The sequence below is a fragment of the Salmo trutta genome, chromosome 27 (genome assembly GCF_901001165.1).
Source record: "Salmo trutta chromosome 27, fSalTru1.1, whole genome shotgun sequence".
Classification (NCBI taxonomy): domain Eukaryota; kingdom Metazoa; phylum Chordata; class Actinopteri; order Salmoniformes; family Salmonidae; genus Salmo; species Salmo trutta.
In genome coordinates, this window is record NC_042983.1 from 28459293 (window position 1) to 28476423 (window position 17131).

Genomic DNA, 17131 nt, shown 5'->3' on the forward strand with positions numbered 1-17131 from the left:
CGTGGGAAAACACAGGTTGGAAAGCAAACGGCTCCTGCTGAAAAGAGAAGACTCTAATCTGTTAGCTGTAATCTATCAAAATATTTTATCAACCTCCATATTTTTTTACAAAGTAAAACGAGAGAGAGAGAGAGTGGCTTTCGGCACAAAGGCATATACCATCACCAGCGAGTGACCTGCACATCATTGGGTGAGTCAGTGAAACTTGGAAGCATTTTTAGGAACATAATTTCCTCATTGTAGCAAACAATGTCTCCACACACCTAGGCCTAGGCTATTGATGGATTCAAGAAAAGTTTGTTTTCATTGATCTCAGATTCTCAGTTTGTCAGTGTCAAAGTAGCCTGTCATTTTGATCATTTGTACGGTATTATGGTGCTTTCAAGACAACTGGGGAAAAACGAGGTCGAATAATGACGTCAGTGATCTTCAGGTCGGAAAATCAGAGCTCTAAAAAGAGGCCAGTTCCCCACTTGGAATTCCGAGTTTGATAACCGTTCAAAATTAATTTTCCCAGTCGGAGCTCGTTTTTCCCAGATTTCCCAGTTGTCTTGAATGCACTGAAGTCAGAAGACTGAGATTTCCCAGCTCTGAGTTCCCAGTTGCCTCTACTCTACTACACTATGCCTCTACGCAAATGTGATGATATGCATGCAACGAACCGCCCTTGCTGTCTCTGCCTTGCCGGTTCCCCTCTCTCCACTGGGATTCTCTGCCTCTAACCCTATTACAGGGGCTGAGTCACTGGCGTACTGGTGTTCTTCCATGCCGTCCATGGGAGGGGTGCGTCACTTGAGTGGGCTGAGTCACTGACGGGGTCTTCCTGTCTGGGTTGGCGCCCCCCCTTGCGTTGTGCCGTGGCGGAGATCTTTGTGGGCTATACTCGGCCTTGTCTTAGGACGGTAAGTTGGTGGTTGGAGACATCCCTCTAGTGGTGTGGGGGCTGTGCTTTGGCAAAGTGGGTGGGTTTATATCCTGCCTGTTTGGCCCTGTCCGGGGGTTTCATCGGATGGGGCCACAGTGTCTCCTGATCCCTCCTGTCTCAGCCTCCAATATTTATGCTGCAGTAGTTTGTGTCAGGGGGCTAGGGTCAGTCTGTTACATCTGGAGTATTTCTCTTGTCTTATCCGGTGTCCTGTGTGAATTTAAATATGCTCTCTCTAATTCTCTCTTTCTCTCTTTCTTTCACTCTCTTGGAGGACCTGAGCCCTAGGACCATGCCTCAGGACTACCTGGCATGATGACTCCTTGCTGTCCCCAGTCCACCTGGCCGTGCTGCTGCTCCAGTTTCAACTATTCTGCCTATGGAACCCTGACCTGTTCACCGGACGTGCTTGTTGCACCCTCGACAACTACTATGATTATTATTATTTGACCATGCTGGTCATTTATGAACATTTTAACATCTTGACCATGTTCTGTTATAATATCCACCCGGCACAGCCAGAAGAGGACTGGCCACCCCTCATAGCCTGGTTCCTCTCTAGGTTTCTTCCTAGGTTTTTGGCCTTTCTAGGGAGTTTTTCCTAGGGAGTTTTTCCTAGCCACCGTGCTTCTTTCACATGCATTGCTTGCTGTTTGGGGTTTTAGGCTGGGTTTCTGTACAGCACTTTGAGATATCAGCTGATGTACGAAGGGCTATATAAATAAATTTGATTTGATTTGATGCAATACTTTATTATTAAGGTGATTTTTTTCTCATGCGTTCCAGGTCACCCGCCTCTCGCACTCACTTTTTGTTCCAGCACCTCCCGATTTACAAATTAAGCACTGAGTACTACCAAAAACAAACTAAACAATATAGGACTGAACATCAGGAGGGAGGATAGTATATGAAAAAGATGAGCTTGCCAATGAATTCAACTCTTTTTTTTACTTCTGTTGCCAGCAAGCTGGTTAGCAAGCTGCCCACCAGTTCTGGATTGTATAGAAACGACCAAGTCAAGAAGTAATATGCCGAGTTAGTGGTTCAGCCAAACTCTTTTTTTTTTGTTGCAAAGGTAACAACAGCCAAAGTAGCCAGTATGCTAGCAGAGCTTAAATGCTCCAAAGCCACAGGCCTGGATAATATTCCTGCAAGGTTTCTAATAGATTCTGCTGAGCACATTGCCCCTTGTATTCCGCATATTGTTAATCTCCCTCTTGAACAAGGCATCTTCCCCAGGGACATGAAACAAGCTAAAGTTATACCTACAGTTGAAGTTGGAAGTTTACATACACTTAGGTTGGAGTCATTAAAACTTGTTTTTCAACCACTTCACAAATTTCTTGTTAACAAACTATAGTTTTGGCAAGTCGGTTAGGACATCTACTTTGTGCATAACACAAGTAATTTTTCCAACAATTGTTTATAGACAGATTATTTCACTTATAATTCACTGTATCATAATTCCAGTGGGTCAGAAGTTCACATACACTAAGATGACTGTGCCTTTGAACAGCTTGGAAAATTCCAGAAAATGATGTCATGGCTTTAGAAGCTTCTGATAGGCTAATTGACATCATTTGAGTCAATTGGAGGTGTACCTGTGGATGTATTTCAAGGCCTACCTTCAAACACAGTGTCTCTTTGCTTGACATCATGGGAAAATCAAAAGAAATCAGCCAAGACCTCAGAAAAAAATTGTAGACCTCCACAAGTCTGGTTCATCCTTGGGTGCAATTTCCAAACACCTGAAGGTACCACGTTCATCTGTACAAACAATAGTACGCAAGTATAAACAGCATGAGACCACGCAGCTGTCATACCGCTCAGGAAGGAGACGCGTTCTGTCTCCTAGAGATAAACATACTTTGGTGCGAAAAGTGCAAATCAATCCCAGAACAACAGCAAAGGACCTTGTGAAAATGCTGGAGGAAACAGGTACAAAAGTATCTATATCCACAGTAAAACGAGTCCTATATCGAAATAACGTGAAAGGCCACTCAGCAAGGAAGAAGCTACTGCTCCAAAACTGCCATAAAAAAGCCAGAAACCCTACTTCAAGTCTCAGAGCGAGTGACGTCACTGATTGAAACGCTATTAGCGCGCACCACCGCTAACTAACTAGCCATTTCACATCGGTTACACTAATGTATGCTTATACAGGTTCAGGAGTAATGCTGGGAAAGGTACTTTCTTGTATACTAGAGCCTCAGAGTTGAATGTGTTGCCTCTGCCCATAAAAACAACGTCCTCTCTGGGCAGCTTTAAAAATAAAGTAAAAAACTGTTTGATGTCTTCTGTTCCCATTTGAATGTACCCTACGATGCAAATGCAGTGATGAGATAGATGTTCTTCTCACTGTCATACTGTGTACAACCGTGTTGGATTTTGCCTAGCCATCTTGTCTCAAGAGGACAACAATGGAAATAAGTTACAGACTTTATTGTGTGATATCCTCAATGATTTTACTCATGTGCATGTATGGCTTTTCATGTTTTATGTGTGCTTGTTTTTTAATAAACTAAATTAAATTAAAACATTATCCGTTTACTGCTTGACGGAATGCAAGTCCTGATCCGCTGTGGTGGTGAAATATCTGAAGCCTCTCTCATCTCCAATGGCATCCAGCAAAGATGTATCTTGGGCCCGTTGCTGTTCAAACTCTTTTTCACTGCCGTCCTCAACCACGACACTGTGGATCTTAACAACATCAGATACAGGGATGATGGTTCAATCTACAACCTGCGCAGGCTCAGAGCAAAGATCAAAACACAAGAACATCTTGTCCGTGAGGCCCTCTTTGCTGATGACTGTGCCCTACTCGCACACACAGAGGCAGATCTCCAGTCTTTGGCGGACAACTTTGATGAAGCTTGCAAGATTTTCAGTCTTACCATCAGCTTTAACAAACTGTAGTCCTCAGTCAACCATCATCCCTGTCTAACCCAGTGGTCCCCAGCATCCACCTAAGTGGATCTGAGCTCCAGAATGTGAACCACTTCACATATCGATCACTTCACATATCAGTCTGTTATATCTGGTGTAATTATCCTGTCTTATCAAGTATCCTGTATGAATTTAAGAATGCTCCCTCTAATTATCTCCCTCTATCCCTCCCTTTCTCGGAGGACCTGAGCCCTAGAACCATGCCTTAGGATTACCTGGCTTGATGACTCCTGGCTGTCCCCAATCTACCTGGTCGTGATGCTGCTACAGTTTCAACTGTTCTGCCTGCGGCTATGGAACTCTGACCTGTTCACCGGACGTGCTACCTTGTCCCGGACCTGCTGTTTTCGACTCTCTCTATCTCTCCTTCACTCTCTCTCTCTCTCTCTCTCTCTCTCTCTCTCTCTCTCTACACCGCACCTGCTGTCTCCACCTCTGAATGCTCGGCTATGAAAAGCCAACTGAAATTTGCACCCTCTACAACCACTGTGATTATTATTTGACCCTGCTGGCCATCTATAAATGTTTGAACATCTTAAAGAACAGTCTTTAATGGCCATGTACTTTTATAATCACCACCCGGCACAGCCAGAAGAGGACTGGCCACACCTCAGACCATTAAAGGTTTTAAGGTTTCTGCACTGGTTGCCTGTGAGTTTTAGAATTAATTTTAAGATTCTTCTATTGGTTTTTAAATCAATCCATGATTGTGGACCCCAGTGCATGTCAGACATGCTTTTAAGTTATGTACCCAGTAGGTCCCTCAGGTCCTCTGGCACTGGCCTTTTAACTATCCCAAAGCCTAGGACCAAGAGGCATGGAGAGGCAGCCATTAGTTATTATGCCCCCAGCCTCTGGAATAGCCTGCCAGAGAACATGAGGGGGGGGGGGGGGGACTGTGGACATACACTACCGGTCAAAAGTATTAGAACATCTACTCATTCAAGGGTTTTTCTTTATTTGTTCTATTTTTTACTGTGGAATAATAGTGAAGACATCAAAACTATGAAATAACACATGTGGAATCATGTAGTAACCAAAAAAGTGTTAATCAAATCAAAATATATTTTATATTTGAGCTTCTTCAAATAGCCACCCTTTGCCTTGATGACAGCTTTGCACACTCTTGGCATTCTCTCAACCAGCTTCACTTGGAATGCTTTTCCAACAGTCTTGAAGGACTTCTCACATATGCTGAGCACTTGTTGGCTGCTTTTCCTTCACTCTGCGGTCCAACTTATCCCAAACCATCTCAATTTGGTTGAGGTCGGGGGATTGTAGAGGCCAGGTCATCTGACACAACACTCCACCACTCTCCTTCTTGGTCAAACAGCCCTTACACAGCCTGGAGGTGTGTTTTGGGTCATTGTCCTGTTGAAAAACAAATGATAGTCCCACTAAGCTCAATTCAGATGGGAGGGTGTATCACTGCAGAATGCTGTGGTAGCCATGCTGGTTAAGTGTGCCTTGAATTCTAAATAAATCACAGACAGTGTCACCAGAAAAGCACCCCCACACCATAATACCTCCTCGTCCATGCTTTACTGTGGAAAATACACATGCAGAGATCATCCGTTCACCCACACCGTGTCTCACAAAGACATGGCGGTTGGAACCAAAAGTCTCCAATTTGGACTCCAGACCAAAGGACAATTTCCACCGGTCTAATGTCCATTGCTCGTGTTTCTTGGCCAAAGCAAGTCTCTTCTTATTATTGGTGTCCTTAAGTAGTGGTTTCTTTGCAGAAATTCGACCATGAAGGCCAGATTCACACAGTGTCCTTTGAACAGATGATGTTGAGATGTGTCTGTTACTTGAACTCCGTGAAACATTTAGTAGGGCTGCAATTTCTGAGGCTGGTAACTCTAATGAACTTATCCTCTGCAGTAGAGGTAACTCTTGGTCTTCCTTTCCTGTGGCGGTCCTCATGAGAGCCAGTTTCATCATAGCGCTTAATGGTTTTTGCGACTGCTCTTAAAGAAACTTTCAGAGTTCTTGAAATTTTCCCTATTGACTGAACCTTCATGTCTTAAAATAATGATGGACTGTCGTTTCTCTTTGCTTATTTGAGCTGTTCTTGCCATTAATATGGACTTGGTCATTTACCAAATAGGGCTATCTTCTGAATACCCCCCTACCTTGTCACAACACAACTGATTGGCTCAAACGCATTAAGGAATTCCATAAAATATCTTTTAACAAGGCACACCTGTATATTGCAATGTATTTCAGGTGACTACTTCATGAAGCTGGTTGAGAGCTGGTTGAGAGTGTGCAAAACTGTCATCAAGGCAGTGTTATTTTATAGCTTTGATGTCCTCACTATTATTCTACAATGTAGAAAATAGTAAAAATAAAGAAAAACCCTGGAATGACTAGGTGTGTCCAAACTTTTGACCGGGAGTATGTTTGAAAGAGATCTTAAAACTCACTCTCTCTCATTTATTTGCTCCATGTCAGCCCTACCTCTCTCACCTCTTTTTGCCTCCTTCTCTGCCACTATAGGCTTAAATCTATTTTCATCTCTCTCTCTCTCTCTCTCTCTCTCTCTCTCTCTCTCTCTCTCTCTCTCTCTCTCTCTCTCTCTCTCTCTCTCTCTCTCTCTCTCTCTCTCTCTCTCTCTCTCTTGCTTACAGTGGAGGGACGTTATTGTAAACTACAACAGCTTTGTCAGTAAAGATACATCACGGCCCCCCCATCACCCCCCATAGGCCATAGGGGATTCCATTAGCCCTACCACCTGCTGTGACCCCCCCCCCCCTCCTCCGGAAGTGCGCACACACACACACACAAACAAACATACACACAATGGAAAACAGACAAATAAACAAGAATGTAGAAACACACACAAAAAAGCTCCCCTGCAAGAAGAGACAGGAAATGCGAGACCGGGAACCTCAACTCCCCTTCTCAACTCATCCCCCTGCCTCCCATTTTCTTTTTCTCTCTCCCTCCCTCTCTCTCCACAACTCTCGACTCCGTAGCGAAGACAAGGCGATGCGCTGCTATGACTCTAATTGGTTGTGATTTCTTCATTTACATGACAAGTGCGTGCCCGGCCTGGGAACCAACGGCCTGCTCCCCCTGGTCAGCCGGGGCCTGAGTCTGGGGGCTTCCATGGGGTTCTGGGGGGTTCCAGGGGGTCTGGGATGAGAGAGAGCCTGCCTGGTGGGAGGGGGCATGGGATAGCCTGGTGGGAGGGGGGTCGGGGGGGCAAAGGGGCAAGAGACAGGGGGTGGATGCTCGGTTGGACGCTGCTGAACAATATCGTCTACTTCTCGGGGCATTCCTTCTGCTCATCGTCACGGCGCGATGTGTCTGTGGTCGTCAACACTAACGGGAACGGCATTCATAAGCAGTGAAACCACTCATTAGTGTGTGTTGGTGTTGGTGCTGCCAGCCTTGCCCACCCCTGCCCACTCTGCCCATCCTAATGTTAGTTTAACATTACAGGCACTGTAATGGGAGTAGGTATTCAGCCTCCCCCCCCCCCCAATGTTTGCTTAGCAGATAAAAATACTGAAATTCAAATGTCAGGATGAATCAGATTCAAATGGTCATTATGTGGGGACACATAAAAGTACTCAGTGGTGTATTCAGTATAAAGTATTCTTCATTAATTTAGCTGTAAAAGAAAATGTGTCTCTTCTCGAGAAAAACACATTTATTTTCTTGTCTTGTCGATGACGTCCAGAGGCCCATCCACAACAAAGTGTAAAAATCATTTTTTTTAGAATTGACACAACAGGAGACCTTTGTTGTCATCCTTAACCCTGGTGACCACATTGTCTTATGTCAGATAGCGCGTCGATTCCGCCTGCACTGATCTGTCTCGTATCTCGCAAAGGGTAATGGGATAACTCGAAAGTAGTTCTGCTATAATGTGTTGTCCACCTAGGTGACATAATCTGCTGAATGGCTAAAAGTGTCTAAATTGATCTAAGCTAAGAAGGATTGTGCTTCAATGAGCAGGATTTCTGAAGTTTGACATTGGCACAAAATATAGCATACATTTGTCCAACATTAAAGCTAACGTTAGCTGAGCCAGTCACTGAAATCAGTGCTAATACATATATTATTATGAGTTTTCATTAAGCATCTGTTATGCCACAAGTCAGCTGCTGACTGTGCCCATCACTGAGAAACATGTTGATCTACGGACTGATTTCGGATAACTGTCGGTTCCTCTTAATTGTGGGGCTGCATGTCTACAACTTCAGGGTAATTTAAACAGGCTAAGCAAGCTTTTTTGTCAGTGAAGGAAGAGCTAACCAACTAGCTAGATAACTGTGCCTAAAAGCTGGCTAGTTAGCTACACAGCTGATAAAGTCACTGCACTGGAGACCAATGTCCACGCACAGAATTTGTGCAAGAGATTGCCACCCGTTTGTTTTTATTTTCTCACAATTGTAAACTGTTAAATCACTGTCACAACGTTTGTATTAATTTAGCTAGCTTGTTATTCTGCATATTTCATGATGAGTCATACGAGAGTGCATTGATATTGTGAAATTTGGAACTATATTTTCATTTTTTGAATGGTGGATGCTCAATATTAAAATGGGTATATTAGTTCCACATCCTACAAGATAGATCGGTTGAGGGACGAACGTTGTGGAAAAGTGAAGCCATCTGACATGAAGCAATGGGGTGACCCCTGACCCCTCCGTGAGTTCTAACAATGGAGGCTGACATGTTCCACCTCAGAGGTCAAAAGGGAGAGCTTAGGACATGTCCACAGTGGCATGGTGTCATTAGTGACTGGGTATTTGATCTGAGAAAAAAAAAACATTCTATGCTATTTTAACAAGTTATATAATGTCTCTCCAAGGCATATGGTTTAGCCCCATCTAAACTTTCTGTAGTTATATTCTTTATCTTTCTTTGTGCGCCTTTTTTCAGCACTACATGGTAAAGTGATGAAATATTATAGACAACGAGCCCTCTGACTTCATTTTGTCGACATGATACATTGTTCTGCATGCGTGTGAGTGTTGAGACATGTATGTGCATGCGTGTGTGCATGTGTTGGGACGAGTATGTGTGTGCGTGTGTGTGTGTTTTACTGTATTCAGCCATTATTGTCACCTAATAAGATGAATATCTAATTTAATCTTTCTGAGATCCAATTAGACTATGATTGAATGCAACGTTCTTTTCTCCCAAGGTGACAACAGATTAAAAGTGGTAATTTCAAAAGCTATCAAGATGGAGCTATAATCAAAATAGCTATCATGAAAAAGATAATCTGTATCTGTTTGTGTGTGTGTGTGTGTGTGTGTGTGTGTGTGTGTGTGTGTGTGTGTGTGTGTGTGTGTGTGCGCATGTGTGTGTCTGTGTGTTTACATGTCTCTCGAAGTCTGCGTGGGGGTGTGTATTTAAAAACTATTGCTTGAGGTACAACACCATCAGATTATCTGGAATTAAAACAAATCAAGTCTTCTTTCCTTACTTTCCCTCCCTCCCAGTGGGGAGCTACTCACTGCCAGCATTACACAACAACATATCACTTCATCCTGAGAGTAGCATGTTTTAAGAGAGTGGTGTGTGTTCTCCAGAGGTGGTAACTATTATTCGAATCACAAGCAAGTCTCAAGTCGAGTCCCAAGTAGAACGGGTTGAGTCTCGAGTCAAGTACAAGTCATGCATTCTAAGAGCAAGTCAAGTCGAGTCACAAGTCAAGTAAAATAAAAATCTATACCTGCAATGACTTGTTCAACTACAAATCTTTGTTAATTTATTGAAGATACCAGACAGACCTTTGTCTACAACCTATTTTTATTGTGTAATAATTCATTTTAACAACAAATTCCAAATGCAAGCTTCTTAAGTAAATTATACATTTCAAGCAATTTTGACATACCAAAAGTCCAGTAGGACTATACTAGTAATTCTAGCTTGATGCCCCATCACCGGTGAGCTTGCAAAGTAAACAGTTTATATTGATCACCAAACAATTTTTGAGGCTGCATATTTATTTTGGCCAATCCTCTCTCCCTACAATTTGACGTTTGCGCTGCACCCGATCCTATAGCTGTACAGCAAATCAATCTGTTCGCTAGCTCACCCGACTTGTGTTTATTGACAGTTTGCTAATCCAATCAGAGGTCCGAGTGTGCGTTTGTTTCATTAGCCAATCTGTTGAATGTTTTTTTTGCTGCGGCTACTGTCTCTGGCTGCGTGTAGAGTAATCCACGGAGACTCTGTGCCACAAAATGAGTGACAAAATGTTACAAAACCTGGCCAGACACGTTCAAGTCAAAGTCTCAAGTCAGTCGAGTCCCGAGTCTTGAGTCACCAAGTCCAAGTCAAGTCTCAAGGTATTACATTTGGTATTCTCACACAGAGAGATGACTTTGTGGAGTGAAAGGTACTGCCTTTTGAAGCTGGAGATACTGAGATACACACAAACAGAACAGGCTGCCAAATTCCTGTGTGTTCACTGTCTGACCACAGCTGCTCTGCTCTCACGCGCCATGAGGTGTGTCTCTAAAACACACCTAAGCACACAGACAAGTTCAGAGTTAGATGGACAAATAGATACACATAATAACTAACACAACTATCTCCTATTCTACTGAGGAGTGGCCCTATCCTGTCACTGCCTCTGACTGTCTGTCATCAACACTTCTACCCCAAGCAAGGTCATTACACACTGCTGGGACAGCAAGCGAACACTGGAGAGAGAGATACAGAGAGAGATAAAGAGAGAGATATACAGAGAGAGAGAGAGAGAGATACAGAGAGAGACAGAGAAAGAGAGAGAGAGAGAGAGAGAGAGAGAGAGAGAGAGAAATGGGAGTATTGTTAACATATTACCGGGCGGGTGTCTTTGGAGATTGCCTGTGTGATTGGCTCACGAGGCCTCTGTGGCACACAGCAATTAGGAGCCAAATGATCCCGGGTCTCCACGGAAATCCCACCGGAGACTCCCGCTTGTGTTCTTTCATGCTATCGGAGTGCCGACCCGCTCCCAGACAGGTTGAACATTCTGATATTCAGAGGATGGAGAATGGAGAGGTAGCCCGCCGGAGTTCTGGCAGAGGTTAATGGTTTTTCCCAGTCAGGGAGCATACAGTGTGTATCAGGTAATTATGGGTAATTGGTAAATGTTACCGTAATGAAACAATTACCAGCCATTCTAATGACACAGCGCACATGCACTCTGTCTTAGACCTATAGAGAGAGAGAGAGAGAGAGAGAGAGAGAGAAAGAGATACAGAGAGATATAAACAGAGAGAGAGAGAGAGAGAAAGAACTAGAGAAGGATACAGAGAGAGAGATAAATATTGAGAGAGATACAGAGAGAGAGAAAGAGAGAGAGACAGAGAGATATACAGAGAAAGAGATACAGAGAGAAAGAGATACAGAGAGAGAGAGATACAGAGAGAGATACAGAGAGAGATACAGAGAGAGACAAACATAGAGAGAGATATAGAGAGAAGTAGAGAGATAAAGAGAGAGATACAGAGAGAGAGAGATACAGAGAGAGAGAGAGAGAGAGATACCGTGAGAGAGAGCGATAGATACAGAGAGAGAGAGAGAGAGAGAGAGAGAGAGAGAGAGAGAGAGAGAGAGAGAGAGAGAGAGAGAAAGACATAGAGAGAGGGAATACAGACAGAGAAACAGAGAGAGAGAGAGAGAGATACAGAGAGAGAGATTCAGAGGGAGAGATACAGAGAGAGAGAGATGTTTTATTTTATTTTATTTAACCTTTATTTAACTAGGCAAGTCAGTTAAGAACAAATTCTTATTTACAATGACACCCTACCAAAAGGCAAAAGGCCTGCGGGGACGGTTGCCTGTGATTAAAAACAATATATATATATATATATATATATATATATATATACAGTCGTGGCCAAAAGTTTTGAGAATGACACAAATATTAATTTTCACAAAGTTTGCTGCCTCAGTTTGTATGATGGCAATTTGTAAATACTCCAGAATGTTATGAAGAGTGATCAGATGAATTGCAATTAATTGCAAGGTCCCTCTTTGCCATGCAAATGAACTGAATCAAAAAAGAACATTTCCACTGCATTTCAGCCCTGCCACAAAAGGACCAGCTGACATCATGTCAGTGATTCCCTCGTTAACACAGGTGTGAGTGTTGACGAGGACAAGGCTGGAGATCACTCTGTCATGCTGATTGAGTTCGAATAACAGACTGGAAGCTTCAAAAGGAGGGTGGTGCTTGGAATCATTGTTCTTCCTCTGTCAACCATGGTTACCTGCAAGGAAACACGAGCCATCATCATTGCTTTGCACAAAAAGGGCTTCGCAGGCAAGGATATTGCTGCCAGTAAGATTGCACCTAAATCAACCATTTATCGGATCATCAAGAACTTCAAGGAGAGCGGTTCAATTGTTGTGAAGAAGGCTTCAGGGCCCAAGAATTTCCAGCAAGCGCCAGGATCGTCTCCTAAAGTTGATTCAGCTGCGGGATCGGGGCACCACCAGTACAGAGCTTGCTCAGGAATGGCAGCAGGCAGGTGTGAGTGCATCTGCACGCACAGTGAGGCAAAGACTTTTGGAGGATGGCCTGGTGTCAAGAAGGGCAGCAAAGAAGCCACTTCTCTCCAGGAAAAGCATCAGGGACAGACTGATATTCTGCAAAAGGTACAGGGATTGGACTGCTGAGGACTGGGGTAAAGTCATTTTCTCTGATGAATCCCCTTTCCGATTGTTTGGGGCATCTGGAGAAAAGCTTGTCTGGAGAAGACAAGGTGAGCGCTACCATCAGTCCTGTGTCATGCCAACAGTAAAGCATCCTGACACCATTCATGTGTGGGGTTGCTTCTCAGCCAAGGGAGTGGGCTCACTCACAATTTTGCCTAAGAACAGAGTCATGAATAAAGAATGGTACCAACACATCCTCCAAGAGCAACTTCTCCCAACCATCCAGGAACAGTTTGGTGACAAACAATGCATTTTACAGCATGATGGAGCACCTTGCCATAAGGCAAAAGTGATAACTAAGTGGCTCAGGGAACAAAACATAAATATTTTGGGTCCATGGCCAGGAAACTCCCCAGACCTTAATCCCATTTAGAACTTGTGGTCAATCCTCAAGAGGCGGGTGGACTAACAAAAACCCACAAATTCTGACAAACTCCAAGCATTGATTATACAATGGGCTGCCATCAGTCAGGATGTGGCCCAGAAGTTAATTGACAGCATGCCAGGGCGGATTGCAGAGGTCTTGAAAAAGAAGGGTCAATACTGCAAATATTGACTCTTTGCATCAAATTCATGTAATTGTCAATAAAAACCTTTGACACTTATGAAATGATTTCAATTATACTTCAGTACTCCATAGTAACATCTGACAAAAATATCTAAAGACACTGAAGCAGCAAACTTTGTGGGAAATAATATTTGTGTCATTCTCAAAACTTTTGGCCATGACTGTACACTATAAGTGTAGGACAAAACACACATCACAACAAGAGAGACAACACAACACTACATAAAGAGAGACCTAAGACAACAACATAGCAAGGCAGCAACACATGACAACACAGCATGGTAGCAACACAACATGACAACAACATGGTAGCAACACAGCAAGGTAGTAGCACAAAACATGGTACATACATTATTGGGCACAGACAACAGCACAAAGGTCAAGAAGGTAGAGAGAACAATACAACACACAAAGCAGCCACAACTGTCAGAAAGAGTGTCCGTGATTGAGTCTTTGAATGTAGAGATTGAGATAAAACTGTCCAGTTTGTCACGGTTGTCGTCGGTGAAGGAGGACCAAAACGCAGCAGGTACGTGTATGCTCATTTTGATGATTTATTAACTTCAAAAAATGAATACAAAAATAACAAACACGAGGAACGAACGAACGACAACAAACAGTCTGGCAAAGCCTAAGCTCAACACAGAACAATCACCCACAAATAACAACCACAAACACACCCTAATATATGGGACTCTCAATCAAAGGCAGATAGACAACACCTGCCTTCAACTGAGAGTCCCAACCCCAATCAACACAACATAGAAACACACTCACCAGACTAGACATAGAAATACATAAACATAGACTATAAACCAAAACCCCGGAAATACTAAATCAAACACCCTTTAACCAAACACACCACCCTGAACCACATAAAACAAATACCCTCTGTCACGTCCTGACCAAACTACAATACTAATTAACCCTTATACTGGCCAGGACGTGACACAGTTTGCATGATTGTTGCAGCTCGCTCAAGTCTCTAGCTGCACCACACTGAAAAGAGGTGGGAGAGAGCGATACAGAGAGAGAGAAATACAGAGAGAGCGAGATACAGAGAGAGAGATACAGAGAGAGAGAGAGATACAGAGAGAGTGATACAGTGAGAGAGAGAGATACAGAGAGAGAGAGAGATACAGAGAGAGAGAGATATATACAGAGAGAGGGAGAGAGAGAGAGAACTACAGAGAGAGGGAGAGAGAGATACAGAGAGAGAGAGAGATACAACTACAGAGGGAGAGAGATAGAAACACACACAGAGAGAGAGAGAGAGAGAGAGAGACAGAGAGACAGAGAGACAGAGACAGAGATACAGAGAGAACGAGAGAGATACAGTGAGAGAGATCAAGAGAGAGATAGAGAGGGAGATACAGAGAACGAGAGATACAGTGAGAGAGATCAAGAGAGAGATAAAGCGGAAGATACAGAGAGAGAGAGAGATACAGTGTGAGAGAGAGACAGAGAGAGAGAGAGAGAGAGAGAGAGAGAGAAACAGAGAGCGATACCAAGAGAGAGAGAGAGAGAGAGAGAGAGAGAGAGAGAGAGAGAGAGAGAGAGATGCCCAAGTCGTGAGCAGAGCAACAGACCCAGCACTCACTAATACATCCGCCCAAGCCCCATCCTGCGACCTAAGAGGTATGTATTAGATGCTCAACATGCTCTGCTCACACCTACTATAATGGTCTGAGCCTAAACCACACAAAAACAACACTAGACACTGTGGAACACAAAGCTTTTACTATCTCATCCTGGAATACACAAGGTCTGAGGTCATCTGCCTTTGGCCTAAAGAGCAGGAACCCAGACTTCATCAAAGAAGTTGGAAATACAGACATTATCATCCTAACATGGTATAAAGGAGATGGACCCACTGGTTGCCCTCTAAGTTACAGAGAGCTGATAGTCCCATCCACCAAACTACCAGCTGTGAAACAGGGAAGAGACTCAGGGGGTATAGAGCAGACCTAAACCACTCTATTCAATCGGTCAAAATGGGAACATTTTACATCTGGCTAGAAATGAATGAGGATATTCATGAGAAAAATGTCCTCATGTGTGCTACTAAAGTCTCCTCATGCTTTGTTGATTTCAAATAAACTATTGACTCAAATTGGCATGTTGGGGGAAAAAATACAACATTATAAAATCATGTTCACAAATAATAAGTCTGTGGTTAGATTGGCAAAAAACACACACATTTCTTTCCACATGGCCGGGGGGTGATACAAGGATGCAGATTTGCGAATTGGCGAGGACACAAGAACAGTCTGCAGCACCCAGCCTCACCCTACTATAATCTGAAGTCGTATGTCTACTGTTTGCTGATGATCTGGTGCTTCTGTCCCCAACCAAGGAGGGCCTACAGCAGCACCTAGATCTTCTGCACAGATTCTGTCAGACCTCAGCCTTGACAGTAAATCTCATTAAGACAACAATAATGGTGTTCCAAAAAAGGTCCAGTTGCAAGGACCATGAATACAAATTCCACCTAGACACCGTTGCCCTAGAGCACACAACAACTATACATACCTTGGCCTAAACATTAGCGCCACATGTAACTTCCTCAAAGCTGTGAACAATCTGAGAGACAAGGCAAAGAGGGCCTTCTATGCCATCAAAAGGAACATAAATTTCGACATACCAATTAGTATCTGGCTTAACAATACTTGAATCAGATATAGAACCCATTGCCCTTTATGGTTGTGAGGTCTGGGGTCCGCTCACCAACCAAGAATTCACAAAATGGGACAAACACCAAATTGAGAATCTGCATGCAGAATTCTGCAAAAATATCCTCCATGTACAACGTAAAACACCAAATAACGCATGAGGAGCAGAATTAGGCCGATACCTGCTAATTATCAAAATCCAGAAAAGACCCGGTAAATTCTACAACCACCTAAAAGGAAGTGATTCCCAAACCTTCCATAACAAAGCCATCACCTACAGAGAGATGAACCTGGAGAAGAGTCCCCTAAGCAAGCTGGTCCTGGGGCTCTGTTCACAAACACAAATACACCACACAGAGCCCCAGGACAGCAGCACAATTAGACTCAACCAAATCATGAGAAAACAAAAAGATAATTACTTGACACATTAGAAAGAATTAACAAAAAAACAGAGCAAACAAGAATGCTATTTGGCCCTAAACAGAGAGTACACAGTGGCAGAATACCTGACCACTGTGACTGACCCAAACTTAAGGAAAGCTTTGACTATGTACAGACTCAGTGAGCATAGCCTTGCTATTGAGAAAGGCCGCCGTAGGCAGACATGGCTCTCAAGACAGGCTATGTGCACACTGCCCACAACATGAGGTGGAAACTGAGCTGCACTTCCTAACATCCTGCCCAATGTATGACCATATTAGAGACACATATTTCCCTCAGATTACACAGATCCACAAAGAATTCAAAAACAAACCAAATTTTGATAAACTCCCATATCTACTTGGTGAAATACCACAGTGTGCCATCATAGCAACAAGATTTGTAACCTGTTGCCACAAGAAAAGGGCAACCACTGAAGAACAAACACCATTGTAAATACAACCCATATTTATGCTTATTTATTTTCCCTTGTGTACTTTAACCATTTGTACATTGTTACAACACTGTATATATACATAATATGACATTTGTAATGTCTTTATTCATTTGAAACTTCTGTATGTGTAATGTTTACTGTTAATTTTTTATTGTTTATTTCACTTTTATATATTATCTACCTCACTTGCTTTGGCAATGTTAACACGTTTCCCATGCCAATAAAGCCCCTTGAATTGAATTGAATTGAAAGAGAGAGATACAGAGCGAGAGAGAGAGATACAGAGAGAGATACGGAGAGAGATAGACAGAGAGATAGAGTGAGATACAAAGAGAGAGAAAGAGAAAGAGAGAGATACAGAGAGAAAGAGAGATACAGAGAAAGATACAGAGAGAGAGATACAGAAAGAGATACAGAGAGATAGAGAGAAAGAGAGAGAGAAAGAGAGAGACAGAGAGAGA